Consider the following 11952-nt stretch of genomic DNA (forward strand, 5'->3'; position numbering starts at 1 on the left):
CCTGAAAATGATCACATTTTCATATGTGATGAAAGAAATTAGAGAAACATGAACTATCAAAGAACGAAAGAACATAAGCCGTAAATATCATGAAAATTTCGAAAAAGATACAACGGCTCACCGACAGGACTTGAACCTGCAATCTCCGCTTCGGTACAACGGCGCGTTAGCCAATTCCACCACGGTGAACGTGATGGAACCGGCGAACACGAGCAATCGAGCTCTGCCGATCAACTGCTGGACCTTCTATCGAAACACCATGTATATCCCGCATGTGATCTTTCCCTCTATTGATCTCTCTTGTTTCTCTAACCCCACCCATCGACTCGGGATTTTAGCCGAACGAGCACATGGTCGATTGCTTCGGGTTTGCCGCAACTTACGGTCAGATGAAGAAGCAATCAGTGCCGCTCAAGGTTCCGAGCAGACCAGTTACACAGGGAGGTGTTGCTCTGTTGAAATCAATACTGATGTTATGAAATCGCTTGGTACATCTTTGTACCTGAAAATGATCACATTTTCATATGTGATGAAAGAAATTAGAGAAACATGAACTATCTTTCGTTCTTTGATAGTTCATGTTTCTCTAATTTCTTTCATCACATATGAAAATGTGATCATTTTCAGGTACAAAGATGTACCAAGCGATTTCATAACATCAGTATTGATTTCAACAGAGCAACACCTCCCTGTGTAACTGGTCTGCTCGGAACCTTGAGCGGCACTGATTGCTTCTTCATCTGACCGTAAGTTGCGGCAAACCCGAAGCAATCGACCATGTGCTCGTTCGGCTAAAATCCCGAGTCGATGGGTGGGGTTAGAGAAACAAGAGAGATCAATAGAGGGAAAGATCACATGCGGGATATACATGGTGTTTCGATAGAAGGTCCAGCAGTTGATCGGCAGAGCTCGATTGCTCGTGTTCGCCGGTTCCATCACGTTCACCGTGGTGGAATTGGCTAACGCGCCGTTGTACCGAAGCGGAGATTGCAGGTTCAAGTCCTGTCGGTGAGCCGTTGTATCTTTTTCGAAATTTTCATGATATTTACGGCTTATGTTCTTTCGTTCTTTGATAGTTCATGTTTCTCTAATTTCTTTCATCACATATGAAAATGTGAACAGTTATACTGTTTTTGTCGTTATTTTGACATAATTATGTCAAATTTCTGTCATGGCTTTGTCCATTTTTGTAATATTTGAAAAATTTTAGTTACTATTGTATCATTTTAGGTCATAAGTTTGTCTTATTTTTAATGTTTTTGTAAAAAAAAGTCATAATTTGTTTTATATTTATCACATTTGTCATATTTCTGTCATAAGTTTGTAGTAGATCAAAGTTTTGTTTCGATGTTCATTTGTTAAATTTTTGTAATATTTTTTATCTTATTTGTCAAACTTTTGTCTTAGTTTTGTTATACTTTAAACATATTTTTAAAACCAGTTTGTCATAATTTTGTCCTATTTCGGTCATATTTTTGTCAAATTTCAATCACAATTGTGTTGTTTTTGATGTAATGTTGCCATAATTTTGTCTAATTTTTGTTATATCTTCGTCAAATTTTGTTATGTTTGACAACGAGGAAGAATGACTCTAACGGGTTTTACTCCTATCAGAAAAGAAAAAAAAATACATATTTTAGTAGCTATTTTGTCATTTTTAGTCATATTTTTTTTCTTATTTTCAATGCTTTTGTCATAAAATTATCATAATTTGTTATATATTGATCACATTTGTCATATTTTTGTCATAAGTTTGTAGGAACATTGTCATTTTATTGTTGTTTATTTTTTCAAAACTTTGTGAAGTTTTTCATATTTTCATCAAAATTTTTAAGTTTTTGTCAAAATTTTATGACTTTTGCCATATTTTTGTAAAAGTTTAGTTAAAATTTCGTTTTAGCTTCATCAGACTTTAGTCAATTTTTTTATATTACTTTTGGCTAGAGTGTCCGTCCCGGGATTTTCCGGGCGGGAATTCCCGGGAATCTGAAAAACTCGGGAATTCCCGATTCCCGGGATTCATAGTTTCATTCCCGGGAATTCCCGACATGTATGAAATTATTTCTCTGGAAAATCCTGATAGCCTCCGGAACCATTCTAATTTAATTTTTTTTATTCAAATAGGTAGATAAGTTTAAAAAGATCATATATATATATATTTCCACACCGTTTTCATTGGACGAACACCCACAACACATTGATAAATATATGAATAATAGCGCAACAGGTTGGCAGATAGTTTTTTTTTCGAAAGTATCATTTATGCCATTGTTTCCCTCTGGCATTGTAAGCCTGGTGAATCTCAAAACATAAAAATGATGAATACATCTTTTTTATCATATGAAGAGCAAATATGTAGTGTTTAGTAAAATGAAAAAAGGTGGGAAGAATAAAAAAAATTAAAAGATTTTTTATCAACCCCTAATTCTATGAATAAATTCTTCATTCAATTTATTTAGGTTATTTTATAGTTCGTTTGGCTGTTTTTAATTTGTCATCATTGAAAACAGTTTGATTTATTTGTTAAAAAAATAGAGTAAAAACATTATGAATAGTATAGTTTGAACAAATAATGGGCTTTTTTGCACGAAAGGTTCGATAAGCTATGTATATTTGAATTGTAGTGCATATATTTTACATGTTTTTGAATATTTCCCGGGATCCCGGGAATTCCCGGGAAACAGGCCAGCAGATTTCCCAATTCCTGGGAATGAGAAAATGGCCGGGAAATGGACACTCTACTTTTGGCATAACTTTGTCATAGTTCTGTCATGTATACTATATTTTAGCTATAACGCTGTCGTTTTTGTAATTGCTGTTGTAAATTATTGTCACTTTTTTCTACATTTAAATTACATTTGTCATTTTTTGTCATGAGATTGTGCTATTTTTGCCATAGTTCAGTCAGTATTTTGGCATTTTATTAAAAAAAATGACTGCCACTCGTTGAGCCCTTTCATGCGATTTTCATTCATTCAGTCATTTATAGAATTTTAAAGGTAGGAGGATGCCGCCATCTTGAATCAAAAAATGGCGTTGAAAATCTATTCGCTAGGCCATGGCACCGTGTATCTTTTCCAATTAGATTCCTCTTCGAACCCACTGCGATCTTATTTGCATGCTGCAGGAATTTGAAAGGTCTTTTCTACGCGTTTTTTTCCGGAATCATACAAAACGGTTTTTCCGTGGCATGTAAACCTCATGTGTAGAAAGAACCTTATTAATCTCGAGTAACTTGTAAAGACTCTCTTATATTGGCTTATCGATTTGAATGTTTTTGATTGTTGTTTCCTATGATGCTTTTCCTTCCATGGCGACCGTCAAAATCTCTAGGAAAGTTTAAACTTAACATAGTAAACGACACATAAAAATCTAAAAAGTTTTAACAGTTCAATCCTGTGGAATCATTTACTGGAAAGATTGAGATGTCAGCTACAATGTACTTATTTTAGTTTGACCTGGGTGATAGATTCAAATTTCTCGTTTTCGAGCCCCGAATGTGAAGTTCGAAGGTGCAACAAAAAATGCTACCATGCGTAAAATTTACGGCATTTCACAATTTCCCAAAAATTTCAACATTTCTGATCCGTGTCCAATATACGTAGTCTAGATAAGCGTTCACTCACCTCAGCCGGATCGTGGTTTTCTCACGTGTTCCGGATTTTTTTTCCTGGGTAACCAATCCTTCGACGAGTGCCAACAATTCGTTCAGTTTATTTATGCTATCAAAAGGTAAACATATGTCCGTCCAGCTAGTAGCAGCAAAAGCAACGTCTTTAGTTTTGGCGTCCACTGTTCATTTCTCGGTCTATTAACCGTTCCAAACCAGGGCCACTGCTTTTGGGACCAAATAAAGACGACCGCATTAAGCCTTATCAACTAGTTAGAAAACGGTCGCTCGCATTTTGAGAAGACGTTTGAGGAGTAAATAGACAGAGAGAGAGCGAGAAAAAAATATGCGTTGGGATCCCAAAAACCATAGTTCCCAGTCCAATAAAGAAAATTTATGACATTGATACTATTTCGGTTCCCCGACAGTTTACCGAACTTCTGAAGCGGACCACAATCAAAATGAGGCTAAAAAATTGGTATGACACGATAGCCGGCCGAGAGAGAAAAAAAGGGGAAAAAACTGTCACAGAGGATTTTGGTTTTGGCCCCTTTGGCCGTTGATTGGGCTCATGGTCCTCCAATAAGTCTAGGAATCGAAACCACGTTCGCTCGTGGTTTCGTTTCTTCTACTAAATGAGCAATCATCAACAAACAATCGGTCGGGTTTTTTTTTTTGATAATGAAGTTGCTAGTCGGTCGATTGAATGAAACGAAAAGTGGTAGCAACTTGTATGAATTTGATTCACCCGAAATGGAATTCGAGATGTTAATTGGTCCTAAGTTATTCACAATGCGGGTAGGATTTGTGCTTGGTTGGAACATGTTTATTTCATTTTTTTCAATCTGATTCGTTTGGAATCTTTAAGGCGTCCTATTGCTCACCTTGAAAGATAGAGAATTGAGATGTTTTCTACTATTTGAAGTAAACAGCTCAATCTGACATCTCTGGGATTCTTGTAAGTTAAAAACCTTGAAACATCACACACTTACAACTTTAAGCCTATGGTTTCAAAGATGCTGCCCCCTAACGGTTCGAATTTGCCATACCTATTTTAACGGTCGCCATATAAAGGAATGAGTTTTCACAAGCAAAACTCAAAATTTCGATTTCACAGTTTCACTGCATCATCCATACGAGTTATTTTATTTCAAAAAATATTTTCTCAGGAAAAGCGAAGAAAATAACCAATTCTAAAATTTCGGCCCAAATAATTTTGCACCAAAATAAACACTGCGTCATAACCTCTCCAATTACACTAGGAACACCCGCTCAATATTGAAACCATATGGGATTCTGTGCCGGAAAGTCACAAATTCATGACTTGCGAAAGCAAATTAAACCCCACAACCAACGGTGTGAAGATCCTCCGACGTAATAAAACTGTCCCATCGTAAACGAGAAAACCGTCGTCCTCGTTATAGTTATTACTACTCTGGCTGCAGAACTCAACATTCGTGAACGCTGAGGTGGCACCAATTTCTGACGGAAATTGGAACCAGATTTTCCGAGTACCCCTTTTTTCTGTTGGAAACTTTTTCTTGGAGAAAAAACTAACGATTCAGAATATCAAACCCGGTTGATAACAATGGAAGGAAAACTATTTGAAAGTTTTCACTGGACCATTTTTTTTTCTCTGAGCACACCAGTAACATCAAGTTTTAATCACACTTTCTCAGTGCCCGAGCTCAAGGGGGGTCCCATTAAAATCTTATTTTTACACCGGGATCTTCTCCGGCAGAAGTAGTAGTGACTCCATTAGGTTCTCCTCTTTATTCCGATTTTTCCGGATGAAAAATGAGTCTAATGGTTTGGTCTCGGTTTCCTTTTTTTTTTTGTTTATCGTGATTTGGAACGAGAAAGAGCTACCGGAGAGCGAAAGTTGCACTCGTTGGAAGAGTCATCTTAGATTGATGGTAAGGTGTCAAATAAAAATAGTTTAATTTTTCATTTATTGTATGTTTACACGCTGGGTTAAATTGATTTATAATTAACCATTTTTAAACGCTGCAAGTTCCTGTCTCAAAACTTTCCAAGCTAAGTCTGTCAGAAATGAAGAAAAATTTCTCTACGATCGTTACAACATAAATGCAACCTTCACTTCTTCCGATAAATATTTACATTAAAACTACCAGAACGAATCAAACCACAAACTATCGGCGAGCGCCTAAATGATGAGTAACTAGAAGCTTGGCACCATTCGAACTGCTCCTAACACCATCTATAAATATGCTCGCAAAGGTGTCAGAAAAGCTTTAATGACTATTGCTGCCCCGCCAGAGTTCCGAGTTGCTGAGCTGTTTTTTGTTTGTTGTTATAGTTTTCTCCGGGTGTGACCGAATGGGAAACATCCCACTGCCGCCAGTTGTAAATATTCCTGTACCGAGCAACCGAAAATCCGAACCAAACCTGAAGTTGGAGTTCGGTGTATATTGGTTTTTAATGAACTTCTCCGGATGCAAAACTTTACCACCAACCAGTACCTTCTAGTTAGACAGTTCTGTTGTGGATCCAAAAACTACCAATGACAAAGTGCAGTCGGGGTTTTCTGTGGTAAGTGGGAGTTGTAACGCAGTAACATCACCCTCTCTCTCTCGGGAAATGAGGTGAGTTTCCGGTTTTCGTTTCGATTCAAATCGTTCTTCCGAAACGAACCAGTTGCAATCGATTTCCGATATTTCCCAGGAGGAGCAGACGTTTGCCGGGCATTAATTGTATCCAAACAAAACATATCGATTTTGTTTAGCTGTCTTCAGTTTTAGAAATTCGACACAATCTAAGCTTGGTCAACACTGGGATTGCACGTCCGGCCGAAAGCAGTCAGTCCGAAAGATGTTTGTTTGTCAGGTTATGCCGTGAGACGGAAAACCATGTAAATATTTGACCGAGAATTGCTGAGTCTAATGTATTTTAGACGGCATAGCTCATTGGTGCATTTAGTTTTTTGGACGAAAGTTTTTCGGCCGAATAGATGAAATGCCAAATTGACGGTAAACCGAATGGTTGTTAGGACAACAGCCTTTGACCAGATAACTTATAACATAAGGTTGCCAGAATTTTGTCAGGACGTTTCTGGGCCGTAAAAATCCGGGCTATTTGATCTTAAATCCTGACAAAATCGGAGCATTTAATTTCAAATTTGTCGACCAAAAATCCTGGCAATATCTGGGAAAACTTGTTTAAAACCCAGGAATTTCTCAACACAATTCAAGGAAAAAAATTAAAAACTGTTTTTCTTTATAACTTATCAGCTGTTATAAACTGAATTTTAGGCTTCCAAAAATCCTTTCATGATTATTTCGACAGAATCTGGCTGGATGGACTGGATCTTTTGTTAAATTTTGTTATTATTATCAGGGCAGACGCGGATGAAAACGGGCAATCTGACAGCCTTATTATAGAACCGTTACGCTATTCCAGCTAAAATTTCTCCGGCCTAACATCCATTCGTTCTATCGTTCATTCGGCATTTTATCCATTCGGCCTTTCGTCCATTCGGCCTTTCGTCCAGTCAGCCTATCATTCATTTGGCATAACGACCATTGACCCTTCAGTTTGAAGCCTGGCACGGAAAATTTTTGACAATCAACTGGTCACACGAGTACCTACTGAACAAGCTTTTATGATATCGATACAGCATCGATAATTGAAAAAGACTTTACTTAGTGCTTATTTGTCGTATACCTATAATTCTAGAACATATTTCGAATCAATTTTGAAAGTCAACGATTTGTCTTTCTTTGCTTTCTCTATAACAAAGCGAAATCTGCTATTTTCTAAATAAACATTGTTATATGCTTATCCCCATGTTCAGAACAACGTTGAAACGTCAAAGTTGCAATAAAAGGAAAATCAGATCCAGAACATTGAATCAAGTTCAATTTGGGATGAGAATCATTCATTTTTTTTTTTATTATTGAACAAAGCTAATTTCATGTTCTCTCGCGATCATTGTTCGAAATCAGTCATCAGTTCAACGTCTCGATGACTTTGCGGTTAGCGTGGTAAGACGGTTATTGTTGACCCTCTGATGGCATGGTTTCGATTCCCATCTGGGTACTGGGTGTTATATGTTTATCTTCAGTTGTCTACGTTTATCCGGTCTTTAAAGCCTTGGCAAAAACGGTGATTATCTTTTTTTTACTAATGGAGGGTTCTACACATTCTGACTTTTTTTATCCAGAAATAAAAAATATAATTGAAATTTCAAACTCATGTGTATTTCAACGATCAGCAGTTTTTAAACTAAGGGATGAATCCATTCAAATCAAAAAATACACGTTTAAAATACTGTTTGGTGAAAATTCTGTTTATTTTATACCTACCAGTTAGCTTGAGCAGAAAGGTTTCGTTTTTTTTTGTGGTTCTTTCAAGCGCGAAAACAAGCTGTATAATGCCTTTCCCGAATCAAATTGCTTCATGGGTAAAACGCTGTAGGAAAAAACTCATTGAATATTTTTTCATGAACATTTGGTTGTAGATTGTTGACACTGCATTTTTTCAAATGTTGGTGTTTTGATAGTTGTTAAAATGGCGTCACTTGTAGACAGACGATGCAAATTTTTTTTTCAAACTTAAGAAAACATCTCAACCTAAAAAAAAACAACTCGAAATCGTGCAGTTAACGGCGAGTTTTGTTTTCAAAAGTTATTTGGAACTCAAAGTATTAAAATGAAGAACAAATATAGTCAAAATAGATGTTTTGTTAGTGATCAATAACACAAACGTGTGGTGACAGTTTTAATTGAATGAATATTCTTCGATCAGGGTACTATGGAATAATTCTATACAAAATTGAGGCCAAAAATTTGCCATGCTTTTTTAATTTTTAATAATATTTCATTTATTGTATGAAAAAAACCAACTTTGATATGTTTATTTAATTATGTAATACGTGCTTCTAGCATTGATTTTTTATTTCTCGATAAAATTATCAATTTGCCAATTAACGGCTTACAATTTTGTCTCTAGCTGCAAAACTACTGAACCGATTTTATAAAAATAATGTTGGTATGAAATTGTCTTAATAACTGGTATGTTTTGATTAAATTTGTATAGTTTAAATGACGTCGAAAAATGGAGATAATACATAAATTTACGATGAAAATCGTGGTTCCGAATGGGATTTCCTTAATTTAACACTACCAAAATATCTTGAGGAGTTTAATCCTGAGGAAGAAATTGAAAAAAAGTAGATTTTTCTACAGAAAATCCTCCAGCGAAACTTTTAACAAAATTTTATGAATGATGTTAGAATATAGTACGGATATAGTATTTTATTTGAATGAAATAAAAATGCCTTAAGCTCACTGATCAGTTATATTTTATTGGTTGAAAATTTGAAATGGATCGGTCAACTAGTTTTTTTTCTACAGCGTTTTTCCCGTGATGAAATTTGAATCGGGGCAGACTTTATTTAAAAGTTTGAAAATGGAGTTTGTTAGACAATTTTTTAAATTTGCGGCAATTATCTCAAGTCATTTCACGAAACAAGCGAGGATACTTTTTTCTGGTAATAAATAGGTTATGTTTGATTAAAAATCGTATTGATTGCTTTTAACTGCAGTTTACCAATTGAAATCATCAAAAAATTTTAATATTCTAAACATAATAAACTTTATTATTTATTGTTAAAAAAAAGTGCATTCTTGATGCTTGTCGCTACCAACCCCAATTTTTCGCAATTTTATTGGAAAGTTAAGTATCATTGACTTATCGTTTCGTTCATCTTTGATTTGTTTTTTTTTTTATCATTTCTGTATCACTCCCAAATAAAATTTGTGTTAGTTTTGTGTCAATTTTGTTTTAGGTTTATGTTATTTTTAATTAATTTCAGGTCAAATTTAAAATAATTTTGAGCCATTTTAAGTCACTTGCGGGTCAAATTGAAAAATATTTTAAGAAATGATTTTCGAATCAATTCTGCGCAATCATTTTATTTATTTGTTCTCTTTTTTCCGTTTTCAATCATACTCGCATCTTTTTTGAAATTTTCAAGTCAGTTTGTTCAAGTTTATTGTCAATTTAAAATCAACTTAATGTCAAATTGGAAACGATTTTTAATTAGATTCAAGTCAATTATAAAATTTTTTGAGTAAATTTTATGTCAGTTTTGGGACAACTCTAGGTCGAATGTATTTTGACTTAGATTCAAATCTGTAGAGTCAAATTTTGATTCAACAAAGGGTAAATTTTATAATAAATTTGTGTCAATTCTCAATTGTCCTTTTTGTTTTGTTCACTTGTCCTTTTTCTGTTTTTTTTAGATTTTTTTTGGGTAATTTTTAATCATATGTGCATTTTTGACTTTTTTGTGTAATTTTTGAGTCAGTTTGAGCCATTCTTTCGTGAATTGAAAAGTCAATTTTGATTCAATTTGGAACCAATTTTGAGGAATTTTTGTTTAAATTTGGAGTTGTTTCAAGTCAATTTTAATTCAATATCAAGTCTACATAAAGTCATTTTTTATTAACTTTGAAGTCGATGTTTTATCAATTTGAAGCCAATTTTGAGTAAATTTTAAAGTCAATATGAATTTTTTTTTTAACGCCAATTTTGAGTTAAAAAAGAAATCATTGTCGCGAATTTTTAGTCGGAGTCTCACCTTTTTTAGAAGCTTCTTACCCATTTACAGGTATGTGGAAATTTTTGTTTTTTGTGACATTTTTTAATCAATAATTTGTCATTTTTGGTCAATTTTGTTTATTCTTTTGTTATTTTCGTTATACTTTTGTACCATATTTGCGTAAGTTTTGTGTCAATTTTGTTTTAGGTTTAAGTTATTCTTAAGTCGTTTTTTGGTCAAGTTTGAATTAATTTTGAGTTATATTATTAAGGTCAATTTTGTTTTATATTATAGAATATGAAAAAAAAAATAGATTAATTTTTGAGTAAATTTCGAATCAATTATGAGCCATCATTTTACTCATTTTTTTCTCATTTGTTGCTTTTTTATTCATATTTGTGTTATTTGTGTCATTTTAGAGTCAGTTTAAGTAATCTTTTAAGGACAATTTGAAAACAAATTTGAATCAACTTCAAGTCCATTAGGAACATTTTTGAGAGAAAAATTGTATCAGTTTTGTGACAATTTTTAGTTGATTGTAATTAAACTTTGATTCAAATTTGAGTCAATGTGAAGTCAAATTTCGATTCAACAAATGGTTAATTTTGGATTAAATTTTGTGTCAATTTATAGTTGTCATATTTGTTTTATTCCTTTGTCCTTTATGTTTTATTGCAATTTTTTGAGTAATTTTCATGTGCATTTTTGTGTCAACTTTGAGTAGTTTTTGAGTCACTTTGAGTTATTCTTCCGTAAATTGAATAGTCAATTTTAATTCCATTTGGAAACAATTTTTAGCTGGTTTTGGTTAAAATTCAATTAATTTTAAGTAAGTTTTAATTCAATTTCAAATCAACTTCGGAGCGATTTTGAGACTTTTTTTTATTCTTTTTTGATCGATCGACTTTAAAATGTTAAGTCTACTTGAAGCCAATTAATGAGCAAATTTTGTATTTATTGCTTCAAACTATTACCAATTGAAATATTCAGAACATTTTTATCATCTTAATATAATTAACTTTATATTTATTAATAAAAACAGGAATTTCGATACTTAGCGTTACTTACCGTTTTGTTTTAATTTCGTGCCATTTTTTAAACAGTTTTGTGTCACTTATTTGTCGTGTTTTTTGAAATACTTTTAAATCAAATTTGCGTTAGTTTTGTGTCAATTTGGTTTAAGGTTTATGTCATTTTTCTGTCAATTTTTTGACAAGTTTGATAAAATTTTGAGTTAATTAACTCAGTTGTGTTTCATTGTAAAGAACATTTTGAAAAAAATGATTCAATGGTAAATAAATTTCGAGTCAATTCTGAGCCATCATTTTGTTCATTTTATGGTTCGTTTTTGTCGTTTTTAGTCATATTTGTGTCATTACTCATTTTTGTCATTTTTGAGTGCCTTTGAATAAATTTTTGGTCAATATAAAATCAATTGAGTTTTGTGACAGTTTTAAGTCGATTGAAATTAAACCTTCATTCAACATTGAGTTTCATTCGTTTTTTCGTTTTGTTCTATATCAATGTCATTTTGAAGATATTTTTAAATCATAAGTACATTTTTGTCTTTTTCTGTCAAAATTGAGTAATTTTTGAGTAATATTGAATCATTCTTTAATTTAAAAGTCAAATTTAAGTAGATTTGGAATCATTTTTATGGCATTTTTACTTTAAATTTGAGTCTTTTTATGTCACTTTTAAATCAATTTCAAGCAAATTGGAGTTATTTTTTATTCAGTATTGATTGAATTTGGAGTCAATGTTGAGTCAACTAACA

This window comes from Uranotaenia lowii, chromosome 3 (genome assembly GCF_029784155.1).
Source record: "Uranotaenia lowii strain MFRU-FL chromosome 3, ASM2978415v1, whole genome shotgun sequence".
NCBI classification, from domain to species: domain Eukaryota; kingdom Metazoa; phylum Arthropoda; class Insecta; order Diptera; family Culicidae; genus Uranotaenia; species Uranotaenia lowii.